Here is a 16,751-nt window from a genome sequence, read left to right as displayed (position 1 = left end):
TCAAAAGTAAGTTCGTCTAAGTTTTATGGCCTCGGGGCCAGAAGATTCTTATCATTTATTTTTTGGAGTTGCCGTTGTTATTGATGAATGCCATATCATAGAAAAATGGTAAGTCAAGAATACTATTAAAATAAAAAAAAAACATTACTCAAACAGAATAAAAAAATCTTTGATAAACACTCGGACAGAATAAAAAAGATCTTCTTTAATGTTTATCATGAAAATATTCAAAACCTTTCTTTTGTTCAAAGTGTACTGCATTATGATTTTTCATCTGACTGTTTGCTCAAAATGACACATTTTGTGGTGACTTCCATGACACATTTTGTATCATTGTTATTGTATAGACCATATAACTATTTCAAAGGTCATGTACCTCCATTTTAGATAGTTACTGAGTAAGATATGAATCATCAGAATGAACAATTTTACCCCATAATCTTTTTTCATGATTAGTGAAATAGATTATATGAAACCTTATTTCAGGGGAGAAGAATCCAGGACTGCCTTCAAAAAGCTTAGAGGTATAAAATCCTTTTTTTGAAATATGCCAGTGATAGGTTTGAGGGGTACTTTAACAGTTTCACAGAAGAAGACAATTCCAAAACAGCTGGGAGGACTTGAGAATTTTCACCTTATAGAACATACACCTAACAGACCTAATGTATTCCTAATAAAAAAGAAGAAACGCCAAGGTACTGATGTTCTGAATGAATATGAATAAATAGTACACAAAAATGTGATGATCTATATGAAAAGAAGGCAGATTTCCCAGTAACATTATTATTATTGCCCATATATTACATGAGTGAAGCTATGATTTATTTGAAAAGTTTGTTTGGATCTTTAAATAGAAATGAATCACTGTACAGTGCAACATGTTCTGCACAAGATGAATTTGTAATTTATCATACAATAGCAGAACTGTAAAAGGAGAACCCAACTATTCGGTTGGTTCTGACAACATCAATTGCAGGAATGGGGTTCGATCCCAAAAATGTAACACATATCATTCACGCATGCCCTCCCAGAAATATGTCACAATACTTGCAGGAGATTGGGCGTTGTGGACAACCTTCATTTGCAACTTTCTATTCTAATCGTGATATCTGCCAGGAATTAAGGAAGACATCATAAACTACTGTAAAAAAATTATTCTTTCTGCCTAAGGAATCAACTTTTATTTGTCTTTTGTTTTGAAAAAAAAGAAAGCATTATTGACTGTAAATGTTGTTCATTTTGTGCTGAAAACTGTATTTGTGAATCTTGTGTTGATGTAACAAGTATACAAAATATGCATGTCTGAAGACAATTATTAAGTAAACTTCTAAAAAAAATCTTTCTGTGCCACATTTTACATACAACTGGGTACAGTTCATTGAATCTCTTCTCAAGTGTTACAGATTTTAGAATTATGAACATTGTAATAATGCAAAAGTCAAACCAGAAATTTTTGCGATAATCATGGTGATTATCAAGATTGGCCTTGTGACCCGTTTAAAAGTTCACACAGAAATGAATGTTTATGCTCTTCTGTAGGTTTATATAAGGAAGTATATATAATCTGAAAGTACCTATTCTTATTATGTGATGCACTAAATTTATTGAAAGCATTCAACTGTCCACCAAAAGCCCTACACAGCAAAATGTCTTATGTTTACAGTATACTCTTCCCGTTTCATAAACTTGTTAATTAAACATTTTCATTTATGAAAGAATAATGCAAACCATCATGATTTAAGAAAACATTACATTATATTCTTTATTACTATGTTTGAACATAGATTGCAAATATGTCAGTTTACTGCTATGTAAAATCAAAATAAAAACAGCTCATGAACAAAATCACCCCCTTTCTTGCTTTTATAACATGTGCCTGTGATGCAGTATTTAGTTGAAAATTTTTAACAGGTTGTAGAAAAATGAATACATTACAGTTCACCATGAATAACCATGAAGATATTCCAAAAAAATGCTAACAGCTTTGAATATACATGTATTATATACAGAGTGTTACAACATTCTTTATTTGGTGAAGCTAACTTAGACCTTAAGGGAAAATGGAAATTGTTCTAATCTATTTCACACAATGCCATACATGTAACTTATGAAATGGATAAAATTATAAAATCTCCATGCACGAAGCAAACATAGGGGAAATGTTGTAGTATTTACAGACAACAGATTCATAATGGTGGCAGATTATCAATAACTTCATTATCAGGATCAAACACATCCTCCACGTAAAAGTCTCTTTATGATTTGGTTAAGTCTCTCTTTGAGTTCGGGCATTTCTTCCCAAGGGAGTGGAATGGGGCTTATATTATTGAATCCCTTACAGGTTCTGCCTGGGTAGTGATGAAATGGTCTTAAGTCTCTCAGTTTTTTATAAACAATTTTACTGTCTGCTTCAGAAAATGACAAAGAATGTCTGCCACTTTTTGGCTTTAAATTCACATTTCTATCAAATTTTGTGCAGATTTCATCAATTGCATCAGCTGATGCAGTCATAGGAGAAATAAATTTCTCACTTTTGTTTGCTCCCAATGCTTTGATTAGAGCTTTTTGATTACATACACTGTTCTCCTGTACTAAGTCACATTCAACATTATTGCCATGACCGCCCCAAATGTTGACATAGGAACCTTCCAAGACACGAATGCGTTGTAAAGGAGACAGTAATTTTTCTGTTCTCAATAGATAGTCCACATTCTCAACCAGATATTTGCTCAATCTTGAATGAGAATAGAAAAATGGAATTGAATATTTACAGTTGAGAAGTGTTCAATTTAGATCACCTTCTTTTGCAGTATCATGCAGCTCCAATATATGCAAATACCAATGACAGTGTTGCATTGAATAATTAAAGACTTCATCATCTTGTGGTTTTTCATGGTATGGCACTAAAATCCACTGATTTTCATCCCCTGTTTTTTGCAGATGATATATCAATGTTCCCTTTAGCGGTTGAGGAAGACCTTCAGCTGTATCTGTATTGCAGTATCCAAAATACTTCATAAAATCATTCACAGCAGCCAGTAATAAGGATTTTCTGTTCTTCAGATGATTTGATGTCAATATCTTCAAATTTCTTGTGGTTGGGTTGGCTGTACTTATTCTCCATTTGGAAAAATTCCATAACCTGTTCTTTAACCAGCCCCCCCCCCCCCCAACAGTCATAAGAAGATCAAAGTGAGGTTGGAATCTTCCTTTCACCTGTACATTCACATTTGTCCGATGTAAGTGCATTTTGAAGAAGCTGAGTGTTCCAGGAGAATACTCACCCTTGTATAAGGATTTGAAGCATTTCTAAAGTAAGAAAAAATTCTAATTGAAATTTTAATTTTTTTATCACTTTATCAAGTTAAAAGGTTGGAGGGTTATTTATGACTGACAATTTCCATGTCTGTACGCTTATGATGATAATTTTATCCATAAAAGTATGGTTTTTAATTAAAAAATAAAGTCTTTTCCATATAATAATAGTATTAAAAAAGTTTCTTAAATTTTATTAAGATGATGAAACCTCTAAAAAGTCTTGTTTGATATGCCACATCTCGATTACAATTGGGTTCAAATCTTCTTTCAGGTGTTATAGAGACGGCCCGCAGGTTTTTTGCCTCTTGCAATCTTGCTCTTGTTAACTGGTCTCCCATCAAAACCACTTTGAATTTTCTAAGAATCTCCAAATTACCTGTTATACGAGGTGAAAAATAGATATAGAAGGATGACATATCTTATTCCGAGATTAGTTCTGGAATATGTACATATATATGAACATAATGGGGCAATAATACCATTAAATGAACATTAAAATGAGCTCATTTTATATCTTAAATCACAACTGATATATCAACCACTGGTCAAGCTATAAATGCGAGAACATATATTTACCGACAGCAGTTTGATACATTGTTGTAATCTGGTCTTCAAACTTATCCATAATTGCTAAGCAATCTTCGTGCTCAGCTTCATTTTTAAACTGGATGGGCAATGGCATAACTTTTGAAGCACAAGCCATTTTCTGTAAAAATTCATGTAGAATATGTTTTGGCAAAAATCTTCCCAAACTTCTGAAAATATGGCAATTGACATAATATTCCGCGATAACACACAACATACATCCATGAACTTAATGTCTTTCTGGGCCACTTGCTCTAAGGAGAACATCATCTGCAGATAATTGGGACACATCAGTATTTCATTATTCATGTCAACTGTGGCAACTCGACTAAAAATGATATTTTAGGCAAATAGATGAAGATCCAGATTCCTGCTGTCTGATGTCAGGTTTGATCTCTAGGTTATCACCTACATGAAAAAAATATTGGAAGTTATATATGTATTATTTTAAAGCAGCAGGTAAAAGGTAGCAAGTTAAAATATTAGGTTATTCTCACCTGTCACCTTCAACAGTGGATTGGATTCTGCGATGCACAACCAATGGATTCTTGAAAGTTCAATCTTCTCTGTGATGACAACATGATTCCTAAGTGATTGAATCTAGTTTCGCCCTGAATATTGAGCATGAAAACTGTGATTAAAAAATCTCCTTTTCATAATTTCTATTCTATAATCTCTGTTTGTCCTAATTATTGTAAATATGTATAAATGTACAGTCATTTCATGCATATCTTTTACAATTTAATGCTATGCTATGGTATGCGATTTTAATGATATGCTATGAGATTTGTATGCTATGCTATTAAATTTGTATGCTATGCTATGAGAAATTGAAATGAAGGGCTTAATGATATGGTATGCTATGCTATGCTATGGTATGCTATGTGATTTGAACAAAAACGCCTCCATACACAGAAGAGTTCCACAAATTTCAAAGTAAAATAATAAGAAGCCAAAGTTTACCACAAATCTATCATGTAAACATTTATTTTTTCAAATAAAAACATTTAAAACCGAGTAAAAATAATGTTGTATGCTATGCTATGGTATGATATGACGAATGCGATTCTATGAGATTGTATGCTATGGTATGAAATTCCACTGCTATGCTATGAGATTTCAGTGCTATGCTATGAGATTGCAATGCTATGCTATGCTATGGTGTATGTTGTAAAAGATATGCTTGAACTGACTGTACCTCATGTACCATTCATATGATGTATTTTGAGAATAAATGAATGAATGAATGAAAGCATTTTCCAGGTGGCAGGGTTCACAACAATGAAGAATTTTAATACTGACTATTGTAATTAATGATTTAACTTAAGAAATGAAACAATAGAAATAACATACTTGCAAAAGAATTTTTTATCATTAAAAACTTTAAAATGGCTAGGTTTTTTCTTTGTACAAAAGAATATATTAGAGTTTCATTAATTTTATCCAATCAGTACAACAATCATCTTACCAAAGTCTTCTTATTTTGGCATTTTAATAGGTAGATCCATCCTGTGATAAGTCAACATGCACTCAAAATTGTATCAACTGCAACAATAATAAATATACTAATTAAGGTAACCAAACTGTAATTATAATGATAATAACAACATGCAAATCAAATAACCCTTATAAAATGTTTAATAATAAGCAAGCGTATCAAACAAGAAATACATGTATAATAACTAAAGCAAATCAAAACTGTACTTAGAAATCTACAGATAACCAAGCAATTTTAACTAAGCCTTTAAAAAAAACACAGACTAGGAAACTGGGGAAGGGTCGGGCTAGGGGCACTACCCCCTCCCCCCCCCCCCCTTTCAAACACTTTCATTTATCTACAACAAACCACAGTTTTAATTTCAGCAAACAGCACATTGCCTGATCTGACAAAGTTTCCCTACCAAATCATTTTTTTCTGTAACTAGTATTTCCAATATCTGTGTGAAGCGATAATAACTGTGTATGTCAACTAATCTACAAAATCTTTGAAGTAAATGAAAAGCATAGGAATGAGGCTGGTAAGTATGAGACACATAAAAGAGAATCAAACGAATTAAACAATTTATCAGGAAATTTGTTCTTGGCAATCTAATAGGCAATTGGGTCAAAATATATCAATTAACTGTATTTATTATACTGATAAATTGTGGGGGTGTCTCCTATTAATTAACAGGAAAGTAATAATGTATTATCACATTCATTTTAAAACTTACTCTATCATTCAGTCCCCTTCAACTGCAATGGCAAGTCTGTGGAAAGCTGATAAGTTGGAATACTTAGGTTTCATCAAAATACTATAGCATGCCGCAAGAACTGGAATTATCGATGGTGATAACTTTCTATTCTCAGGAACAACTACACAACACATAACCTCTAATAAATGTGGCATCCTAAAAATAAACGTTTCCAGGATTCAAGATTCTTATAACTGGGAAGAAGGAACCATCAATCAAAAAAAATGTATATACATCATTCAATTTTAAGTAATTTGATTCAATACATAGTCTGAAAATAATAGCATGTACAAAAATACTATATCTATATGCTCAATAATATTTAATATTTACACTAAATCTTTGATAAAATTATAAATGTTGCTCAGAAGGTTTAATTCTGAGGGAAAATTACTCACCTGTTTTTCATCTCTGATATAATATCTTGAAAAAGGAGGTCTGCGTTTTCCACTAAAGAGTTAGCTTCTCTGTGCTTAAATAATACCGAAGCAAGCATTGTTGTTCTTGACATCAGCGATCTGGATTGATTTCTTAACCCATGAAAAAAATTGGCAGAAGAATTTCCAAGAACTGATGGAACTTCATTTTCTATGTCACTTGAAAGACTTTCTCATGTAGATTTTACCAGTTGAAATGCATGGTCAACACTTTCCATTTATATATCTGGATTCACAGCAGCATAGCCATGCTCGAATGACACTGTATGCATAGAATGTAGTTATATCGTGAGATGGAGTTGTATTTTGACATTTCACTGTTGAGCTTTCGAACGTAAATTTTAGTCGTTTTCTAGACTTTGGTAGAACTACATGTACTGTGTCGGTACTGACGGTAGTAGGGTTCACAGTTTTACACCCCTGCATACTTTTCGGTGTAAGAGGGGAAGGCATCGTTCTTTTTACATGAAAAGGTTCATTTAAAAACGACATGCATGAATACCGCACTTGCTGAATGAAATCAAATGTACCTTTTACCTGGTTGTGATAGTTGCGGCATACACCAGCATCTGCACATTTCAGAATCAATACCAAACAAAATAATCCTGTAAAAGTAGGCTCAACTCTCTCTCAAAATTTTCTGATGAAAGCTTCCTTCCGTTTAATTTAAATGTACAAGTATTTTGTGATAAATAAATACAACAATTGATTTCCGATTCCTTCTTTGGCGTCGTCGCCATTTTGAACAACATGTGATCAAAGTCACGTGTTGCCGATTTCGTGGCACTACTTTTTAGACGTTAACAGAGGTATAAGTGGAGCGAAGCAGGAACGATAACTCTGGGTATAGATTGGTTAAGCCGGTGTAAGTTTGGGTCTGATCTGGCGTTATATTAGGTCTGATCAGTATTCTACTTTTAAGCTTTAGTTTATGTTCATACTAATGTCATAGGATTAATTATTTTCGTTAATTATTCATATTTGCGTTGGTTAATTTCAACATTTCATGTTTTCATTTCCCATTGTTCATTTGTTTACATACACGCCGCTTCATTCACAGTATGACAGTAGTACGAGAGGTCACGCGGTTACGTTTGGCGGGTGGATCAGTGAACGATTGGGTGTGTAAGACTGGTTTTGCGGGTTTCAGTGAGTGAGTGCGCATGTCTGTTTTTAGCATGGACTATGATTTAATATCACGACGCCACCCAAGACAGTTGAATACTCATCTTCATAGCTTGTCAACCCGACTACTATCTATAAGTTTATACTGCTGTTATATTTGGTCAGTTATTTTAATCAATTTAAATATTATTTAACTAAAGATAAATTTAATGAGTGAATATGGAGCATGAGAGTGTTTTAGTAATATGATAATTGTATCTGATTATAGATCACCTAGCTGTTTTAAAAGAACCACAATAAACTCAGCGTCATTTCCACAAAAAGGTCCTGGAGTTTGTTCCCAAATGTAGCTCAGAAAATATATATCAGCTACCCCTTGAAAATGGCGCCCACGTTGGGACCATGAACTCCAAGGCCTTTTTGTGTAAATGACGCTGAGTTTATTGTGGTTCTCTGAGTAATAATGAATAAATGGTTTCTACAAGTACGGCTAGGTGATCTATAATCATATAATTGGTATCAAAGTTTTGATTAGACTTTTGCACAAAACCGGTAAAAGCAAACTATCAGACAAATGGGAGAGATCTGTATGTTATTGTGGACATACCCAATCCAGACATTCCGGTGTACAAGGTGCAGAAAGAATCTAGAGAGGGTGAAGTAAGAACATTGCATAGAAATTTACTTTTACCTTTTAAGTCAATTTCAGATGATGTAGATACAGAATTAACTAATAATAATACTCTGCACACGGTTGTACATTAATAGTTTTACAGTGTGTGTGTGTGTGTGTGTAATACATGTATATGAAAAACTTAAGGGTGTATTCTTGTCATCAATTTTTACCCCAAGTTGGTCTCCATATATGAACATGTCGTAAAATTCAAACTGTTACAATTTTCAACAAAACTGCTAAAATAAATCAAATGAATCATATTTTACACAATAAACCCTTATTAAATGCATAAGTGACAAAAGAATAGGTAAAATTATGTCATTTACGACATACCATAGTCGGCACGAACAACAATATGGAGAGGGAAATCCGAAAGGAGAAAGGGTCGCTTCGTTTCAAAGCGATGTGAACAGCAGTACGAGTCGTCCGAAAATTACAACTGAGAGATGAGGAAAGATGGGGAAACAATTCAAACAAAATAATCGCCAACACAATTATTTTAGAACTGCAACTAACGAGCGAAATGAGTCAGAGGAAATTCCAGTAGAGAAAATCGAGATAGTTTACAGCAAAAATGTAAGTCGTCAGTGCTTTTAGACTTAATATAGTTAAAATGGCAACGTTTATGTTACACTATGTCCATCATATAATTTTTTTTTCAAACTCAAGTATCGCATATAGGCCTATATGATCTTATAGATCAAATCATCACCATTACAACAAGCAGGCGATACATTAATCTCAGCGAGATTCGTCGAGACTGAAAAATTTTTGACGGACGTCTCTTCCGTCGCGACTGACCAATTTTTGACGGACGTCTCTTCTCTCGGAAGAGACGTCCGTCAAAAATTTTTCAGTCTCGACGAATCTCGCTGAGATTAGCGATACATGTGTATATGGCGGCCCATGCGGTTACCGAAATGGCAATTTTATGAGAAACACAAAATTTGAATGTTTATATAGTAACTATTTTCATTTTATTTTAATTGTCGGCAAGTCTACAATAGATATAGAAAATTACTCAGATCAAAAGAGGGATAACTCTACCAAAAAAACATCGGTGACAATTTTGCGACTATATATTGAAAAATAAACATCCCATCAACAAAAAAATCAAATCATGTCAATGATTGAGCGTGTTTGAAAATTTTAAAAAATATTGGGCAAATAATATATGCTTACTGCCCCTTGTTCTTTCCTCTGCTTTAGAGTACTTCATTGATTCAATTGACAAGGAAATTGAGCCATCCTTACTGGGCATAGCATCAAGTCTTACTGGGCATAGCATCAAGTCTTAAGACAGCCATGTTTTAGTCAACACCATGTAAGCAGTTGGAAAGATGGATGCTTTTAAAAAACATGTTGCAGGATATTTTGATACAAACCTTTTGTTGATGTCACAATTCCCAATGTTGCCATCCTATACCCAACATACTTTAGTTTCATCTTCTTAGATTGTAACTATGCTGCTCATGATGCTTTACAAGATGTCATATCCCTTCAAAGACTTGATCAATCAATTTTGATTCACAGAATAGTTAGAAGGCATCTTTTTCACATGAACATTTGTCAATGAAGAGAATCACGAAGTGTACGGATAGAAAAATAGCTGCCAGTGACTTGAACCATGCAGTTCTAAAGCTAGCATTTAGTAGAGGAAGAAGGCACACAACAAGTTTTGTCAAAAGAGTGTGGAAGTGGACCAAGAGTAACAAAGTCATCAAAGATCAGAACATTCGCTTGCTGAACATTTTGGATATACTTTTATAAGTGATAGTTAAAGCTCATTATATCAGAAGTGATAGTTAAAGTTCATTTTATCAGAAGTGTATATACTGCCTTTGATTTTCATTATTCCTGAACTAGTTATTAGTTCCAGTACATGTATGTACTGTATGATGTAACACAACACAACACAACCCCCCCCCCCCTCCAAAAAAAATAATCCTGATAAAGAAAAATTGATAAATTCTACTGATAGTATATTTTGAATCACTCATCGCTATGAAGTGTTCAATTTATGTCTATATTCTAGCTACTTGAATAGAATGATTTTGTCATTCAGGGAATTTTCATAAAACAAATGTTTTTCAACTGATCATATGAAGTAATGTGCAACTTTTTATATCAATAGACAAGAGAGTATTGTATTGCAACCATATATTGATGTGTGTTCATTTACAATATAACCTAACAATTTATTAGAATATATCATTCATATAATTGTATGTATATGAACTATCAATATATGCTCTGACCTAGAATGCATATATACTGGTTAAAACTTATTGATCAGACATCAATCCATTTTAAGGTTGCAGTTTTTTCATTCCATGTCATCATTGCTTGCATTTATTGAGAAAACACTGTCAATCAAAATCTATGCATCTAGCTGCTTTTTTTTCAAAGAAAAATATCAAATGAATTTTTAATTTCATAATTATTACATTATTTTAAAGACTTTGATGAATTAGAACATATAATTAGCAAGAAATACCTACTCTCATTCCATGTTATTCACACCAAGGTCAAGGTCACACCCAGAAGATGGTTTATAAGCACTATTTTTATGATTATTTTAAAGTTATTTTGTTGTATGTCTACTATATATTCTTGAAATACTTTTCTTTACATAATAACAATTGTTATTGAAAATAAATACACCAATTTTAAAATTTTGGTGAATAAAAGTTTATGTTTTGCTGCAAATATGGCTTATTTCATAACCATAAAATGCTTCAATGGAAATAGGGGGTGGGGATGTAACCAACAATATTTTTTTCTTATATGCACACTAACCCCCACTTTTTATGCCTTCAGTTGGAACCATAATATGTAAAGAAAGTATACAAATACTTTCATAAAAAGTTAAATTGTAGAAACCTGTCTAACTTAAGTTTATTTACCATATCTGCAACGAAAAACGTGCTCCAATTTTACTTGGGGAACACACAATTTTGGGCATAACTTATCAAAAAAGTTATTTCATAGGTTTAGATTTGTCAAAAATTAACTCCGAGATGATTTTAAGTAAGCAAAACTGGAAATGTCTGAAATCTGCTTTTATTTACTAAATTAGAGGGAATATCTGGTCAAATTGCACTTTCTATGAGAATTTCAATGCACTATTTTTAGCCCATGTTCTGGGGGTCGGATCTCTCTTAAATGAAAACGAACATACACTTTTCTTGTTTTCAATTTAATCCTTAGGAATAGTACTTTTAAAAAATCATAAGCATCTAAACAGTTTAATGTAGGTTTTTTTTCGTGAATGAGCAGAATACACCCTTAACTGAATTTTACAGTCAGCTCTAGATTTTTTTGCCGCTGCATGTCCAGTAGTAAATATATGTACTACTGGTTTTATTGACGACACTAGTCGTAGTTAAAACAAATCAAACAAGGTTATTTACAGTGGGTTAATCAACTTCCTCTAATTATGTGACTTCATCTACCTGTAGGAAAGTATTGAGTCATTTTTAATCTATTACTAACCGAATTCACTGCATGTTGTACACGTATGTTCTACTGAGGTTAGACCGTCAACCGATTTACCATTGGTTAAATCATCTACATGTTAGACCTGTAAGCACAATGTTTACCTGTTTCATGTACTAACAGAGTGACGTGTAAGTATTTATACACCACTGTCACCTGTTAGCCTTATGTGGGACATATTGCGTTTTTCCGGATCATGTCTGCATGTTTACATACAAAATGCTTTTTTTTTACCATTACACGTACAGGCTTTAAATAACTACATCATCTATGTGTTGGTTATAAAATGTATTGAGGTAATAATATATTTGTTTTAAATGCAAAATCTGACAGGATATCTGATTATTTATTATCGCAACCCCCCCCCCCCCTCTCGATGTTGTTGATATTTCCAGGGGCCAAGAATTTCACAATTTTGGGCTTTGAACTTCACAATTTTGGTAGAGGAGATAGTGGACATCATAACCATCTATTCAGTTTTTATCCCACATGTGTGAGAGTCGAAAAGAATATTTTTTAACGTTTAATACATTTTAACTATATGGCCATATTAGCCCCATCCTTGAGCCCAAACCCCTAACACAGGGCTCATGAATTTCACAATTTTGGCAGATGGCTTTATGGACATCAAAATAATGCATATAGTTTTTAACTAATATATATGGGAGCAGAGAAGAAGATTTTCTAAGATTCAATACATTTAAATATTTGGCCATATTGGCCCCACCCAAGAGCCTGAACCCCTGCCATAAGGGCCATGCATTTTACAATTTTGGTTGAGGGCTTCATGGACATCATGATCATGCATTAATTTTTTTTTACAAAGAAAGTGAGCGCACAAGATTGTAAGTTTCCTCCACACGAATCAATTGAGATTTAAATGCCTATAACCTCGAAATGCTATGTCAAAAAAATAGTATGTTGAGAGTCGAAGTACATGGCTATTCCGGTTATTAAAACACTCACAAGATTTCTGAAATGGCAATTAGAGGTAAACCGATAACTAGTTATATTGGAAAAATTACTGCAAGCATATTTTAATAAAGTTATATTGTGTATATCCTACAAAACTAGTAATAAGAAAAGAAAATAGTGTTCATACAGCAGATCTAGAAATCAATAACGACAAATTAAAATATACCGGTATATTATAATTCAACATTATGTTATATTAACAGACATTTAAAACAAAAAGTTTTAATTTTTTTGTAAAAAGACCACCAGTTGGATTTGAACCCAAAACACTGCATATTTGTATTCACCATATCCAGTACGAAACCACTGAACCGTGGGAGACTTGTGAATATGCGTTATAAAGTATTGTTTGGAAGAACACTGTCATATCAATGGACTTTGTTTTTTATCCTTCAAAAAATAATGTTAAAAAGTACATAATTAGTCATCTCTGGGTCATCTCTCCTTTTTTAAAAAGCAACTTTTTTAATGTTGAAATGTGTTATCTTAACACGTTTCAAATTTGTGTAGAGCAGACCCAGAGACCACAAATTCATTTAAAAACAGTTGTAAATAGGTAGGATTTTGCATGAATTGCAAAATGACTTTACTCAGGTGACCTTATAAACTTCCAATTATTACAATACTACATTGTTTAAACTAAGAAATATTGAATACAGGGAAATAGTCGCACAATCTTTAAATGAAATAACCACAGCATAATATAAAAAGCACCACCTTCTTGTAAAATAAATATATAAGGCAGCTATGGCGTTCCATACAGTGACGCACAGGTGTGTTTACATTGCATTATCATTATATGGGAAAATCGATGTGCATTCTTTCATATTCATTTGTGTCCTACGGTGTCTAGTTTTCGTTGTTTTTGTGATAAGATCCACACAATTAGTATCAGGTATGGGTTTTCCTCAATAACTGATTTCCTTTTCCTCATTTCATGTTAAAACTTCAGTTTTTTTAAATGCTCTAAGGGAAGTCCTGCCAATAATCTCCTTGAAAAGTACACATAATAAAGACAGGAATTTGATTAAAATGTTTGTTAAAGTAAAAAATCAAAGTTCGGTATCTCATTTCTTAAACATTATTATACCTAATATCTAATAAAACAAAACTTTAATCGCTTACCTGGTCATTTACTTAATTAAGTACACTCCTGGTACGATTTAATATCATCGATGTACAGGTAAAGAAGCTATTTCGTTCTAAAGATTTTCGGTTTTATGTATTATTTAGATTTTATGTAGAGATTGATAGTAAAATAATCATTTGCTTAAATTTCGTTTTATCTAACAATTATTTTAAAAAATGGATGGTATGTGATAGAAAAAAAATCAAAACTTAAAACATTCACACGTCATGGTGACACAATTCAACCCAGCGTCAGCGTATACTGAAGGACGGGAACATCTTTGCAAGTTCTTTTGTGTGTCACTGTCAGAAAATAACGACCAGGTTTAAGCAGTTTCATCAAAGACCTTTTTCATAATTCTTTACATCACAATAAATTTATAAATAACTTTTGGTTTAATTTTTTGCCATGCAGGCAGTATTATCAAAGCCTTTGCAAGTACATGTCCATGTACAACATCAGCATTTAGAAATAATGGATTACATTAGCTTTGGTCAAACCAACAGTTGATATGCATAAAACTTAATTGAGACTATCGGGACTTTTTTCATGCATTCGTTATAAGCAATTAAAAGTCTGAAAATGTCATAATAAAGTAATCCTTTTATTACGAAATAAACTTAAAAAATGGCACAAGAAAATGTAAACTCTTTTTGAGCAAAAACAAACTGTAAAAAGAAGAATTGTTTTCTTAAAAATGTACATATTAATAATCTTATTAATAATCATATATAATTTAAAGATAATACACACAACTGAATACTGAATACTAAAAATAAGAGAAATTTGATTTTTATTTTTATTTTTCAGATGCTTCACAGCATAAAACGTCGAACTAAAAAAACACAAATGACCCTAATAGTAAGGGGACTTTTTTGACTAGAATTCATAGCAAATATTTTACTGGTTCAATATTATGGCTGTTAAAATCTAGTAAAAATTCAACCTATGAAACAACTGTCCTGTTGGCCACTTAGCTATGTACTCTGCTTTTGTGTGTCTTAGTAGACATGATGGGATCATTTCCAATGTATCAAGATCTAAGTTAACATGACCCACTAATTCATTTGTTATTTCTGCAAAAACATGATAGTCCAAAACAGTTTCCAAATTGCACTCAACTTCACAATATTTGAGAGTTAGAGTTTTTTCTAGAACACATTTCAGTTCTCCAACGTACAGTTCTGTTATCACAAAACACAAGTTTCAAAACCAGCAACTTTGCATGTGACAAAGAATCCAGTAATTGAAAAAAATTCTCCCCTAAACAAAATCCTTCTAGAACAAGATTTTCATTGTTTTGAAATTTCAAATCAAATAGGTTGATAAATGGCTGTACATCACTTGTTGTCTGTCCACCACAAAGTCCACTTAAAGTGACTTTCTCCAAGTCTGGCTTCAACTTCATTCCACATTCATTCGTAAGTGCACTGATGTGAATAATCATTTCAGTTCTTGAAAGATACACTACTTTTCTGAATTGTTTGCAAACTAAATACAATTTACTATAAGGATCGCCCATTTGAACACATTTAAAACAATCTTTAAAATGTGCAGAGGCAATTCACATATGTCATATGAACCTGAAAAAAGAAAAGAAATTTTTGATGAAGTCCCTTTCTGAACATTTATTTCATCTTATTTGTTTTTTAAAATTTTCAAAAGTTGTCTTATGAGGTCGTTTTTTCTCGTCTTTTCTCTCTCTCCTCCCTCTCTGTTTAGCGCTGTTTTTTCAATTGTAGAACAAGTTCTCCTAATTTTGTACCTGATTCTGAGGTACCATCTAACTCTCTTTTTTCCCGTCCTCTGCATGCAGATACAGAGAAGCTTTTTCTGCCATTTACTTTACCAGTTTCAGTGGTTTTCCTTTCTGTGTCTGAAGTGCTAGACTCCGTATCTGGTTTGAGCTCTTAAGATGTACTCACATCAGTGCCCGAGAGGAATGGTGGTTTAATATCATGACGATTGGACACAATAGCACTAGTTCTTTCATAATATTGGAATGTTTTCCGCTTTAGACCAGTTTTTGTTTTATTATCCCGCAGTGTTTTGTGGGATGCAATTAGACTTCTCCATTTACCCTCAACCTGGTTCTGAGAGAATTTAAACCCAGCGATGTTTAAACCCCACTGATTATTTTCCAAACATCTTTTTTCTTTCGTCTGGGGTCTTCCATTTTCTCTCTATGTAATAAGATAGTCTGTAGCTTCTCTACGAGGTGGAGGTGGAGGCAACTCTCTCTCTCTTTCACTCCTGTAGAAGTTGGGTCCGGCAAACCGTCGGTTGTTGTGGCTTGGTGCGTAATGTTCTGCTCTGAGAGCACTTACTTCCGACTCGAGGTCATCTGTGAGTTTCCTCATTTTAATCATTAGCATTCCACACAGGTTTGCCATCCCACAGTGCCGATAGTAGGTTGCTGGGGTACTCGTCTCCAGCTTCACTTTTCCAATAACAGTTCTTCGTTCTTGGAACGTGTTTGGCTCGCGGGCCAACACTTAATTCCGCCACATTTCCAAAAGTCCAGAGGCTGTGGCCTGCACTTTGTATTGCTCGTCAATCGGATGTCCTAGGCCGATTCTCTCTGCGCGTTCGATGTACGTATTAGTGGTTTCGTCCATTTCTTGGCGTATGCCCATCAGTGGCACCCCATAAGTTGTAGGATGGAACCGTTCCTGAAGTAGTGTTCTGAACACAGTCACGGATGCACATGGCGGTTGTAGTGTCTGGAACCAAGTACTAGTGCTGCCCATCAGTGGCATCCCATAAGTTGTTGG

At 33.4% G+C, this 16,751-nt stretch overlaps 1 long non-coding RNA gene across 1 annotated transcript; it reads right to left on the bottom strand.

The window, feature by feature from the left end:
- Positions 1 to 1,384: 1,384 nt before the first annotated feature.
- Positions 1,385 to 4,295, bottom strand: LOC136276595 (uncharacterized). Its single transcript, XR_010715116.1, has 3 exons — positions 3,895 to 4,295; positions 3,527 to 3,694; positions 1,385 to 3,309 (listed from the first exon to the last, which is right to left on the bottom strand). It is a non-coding gene; the product is annotated as an uncharacterized lncRNA (long non-coding RNA).
- Positions 4,296 to 16,751: the final 12,456 nt, after the last annotated feature.

This window comes from Magallana gigas, chromosome 1, assembly GCF_963853765.1.
Source record: "Magallana gigas chromosome 1, xbMagGiga1.1, whole genome shotgun sequence".
NCBI lineage: Eukaryota > Metazoa > Mollusca > Bivalvia > Ostreida > Ostreidae > Magallana > Magallana gigas.
The sequence above is the reverse complement of the archived record's forward strand: the minus strand, read 5'-3'. Positions and strand labels throughout refer to the sequence as shown.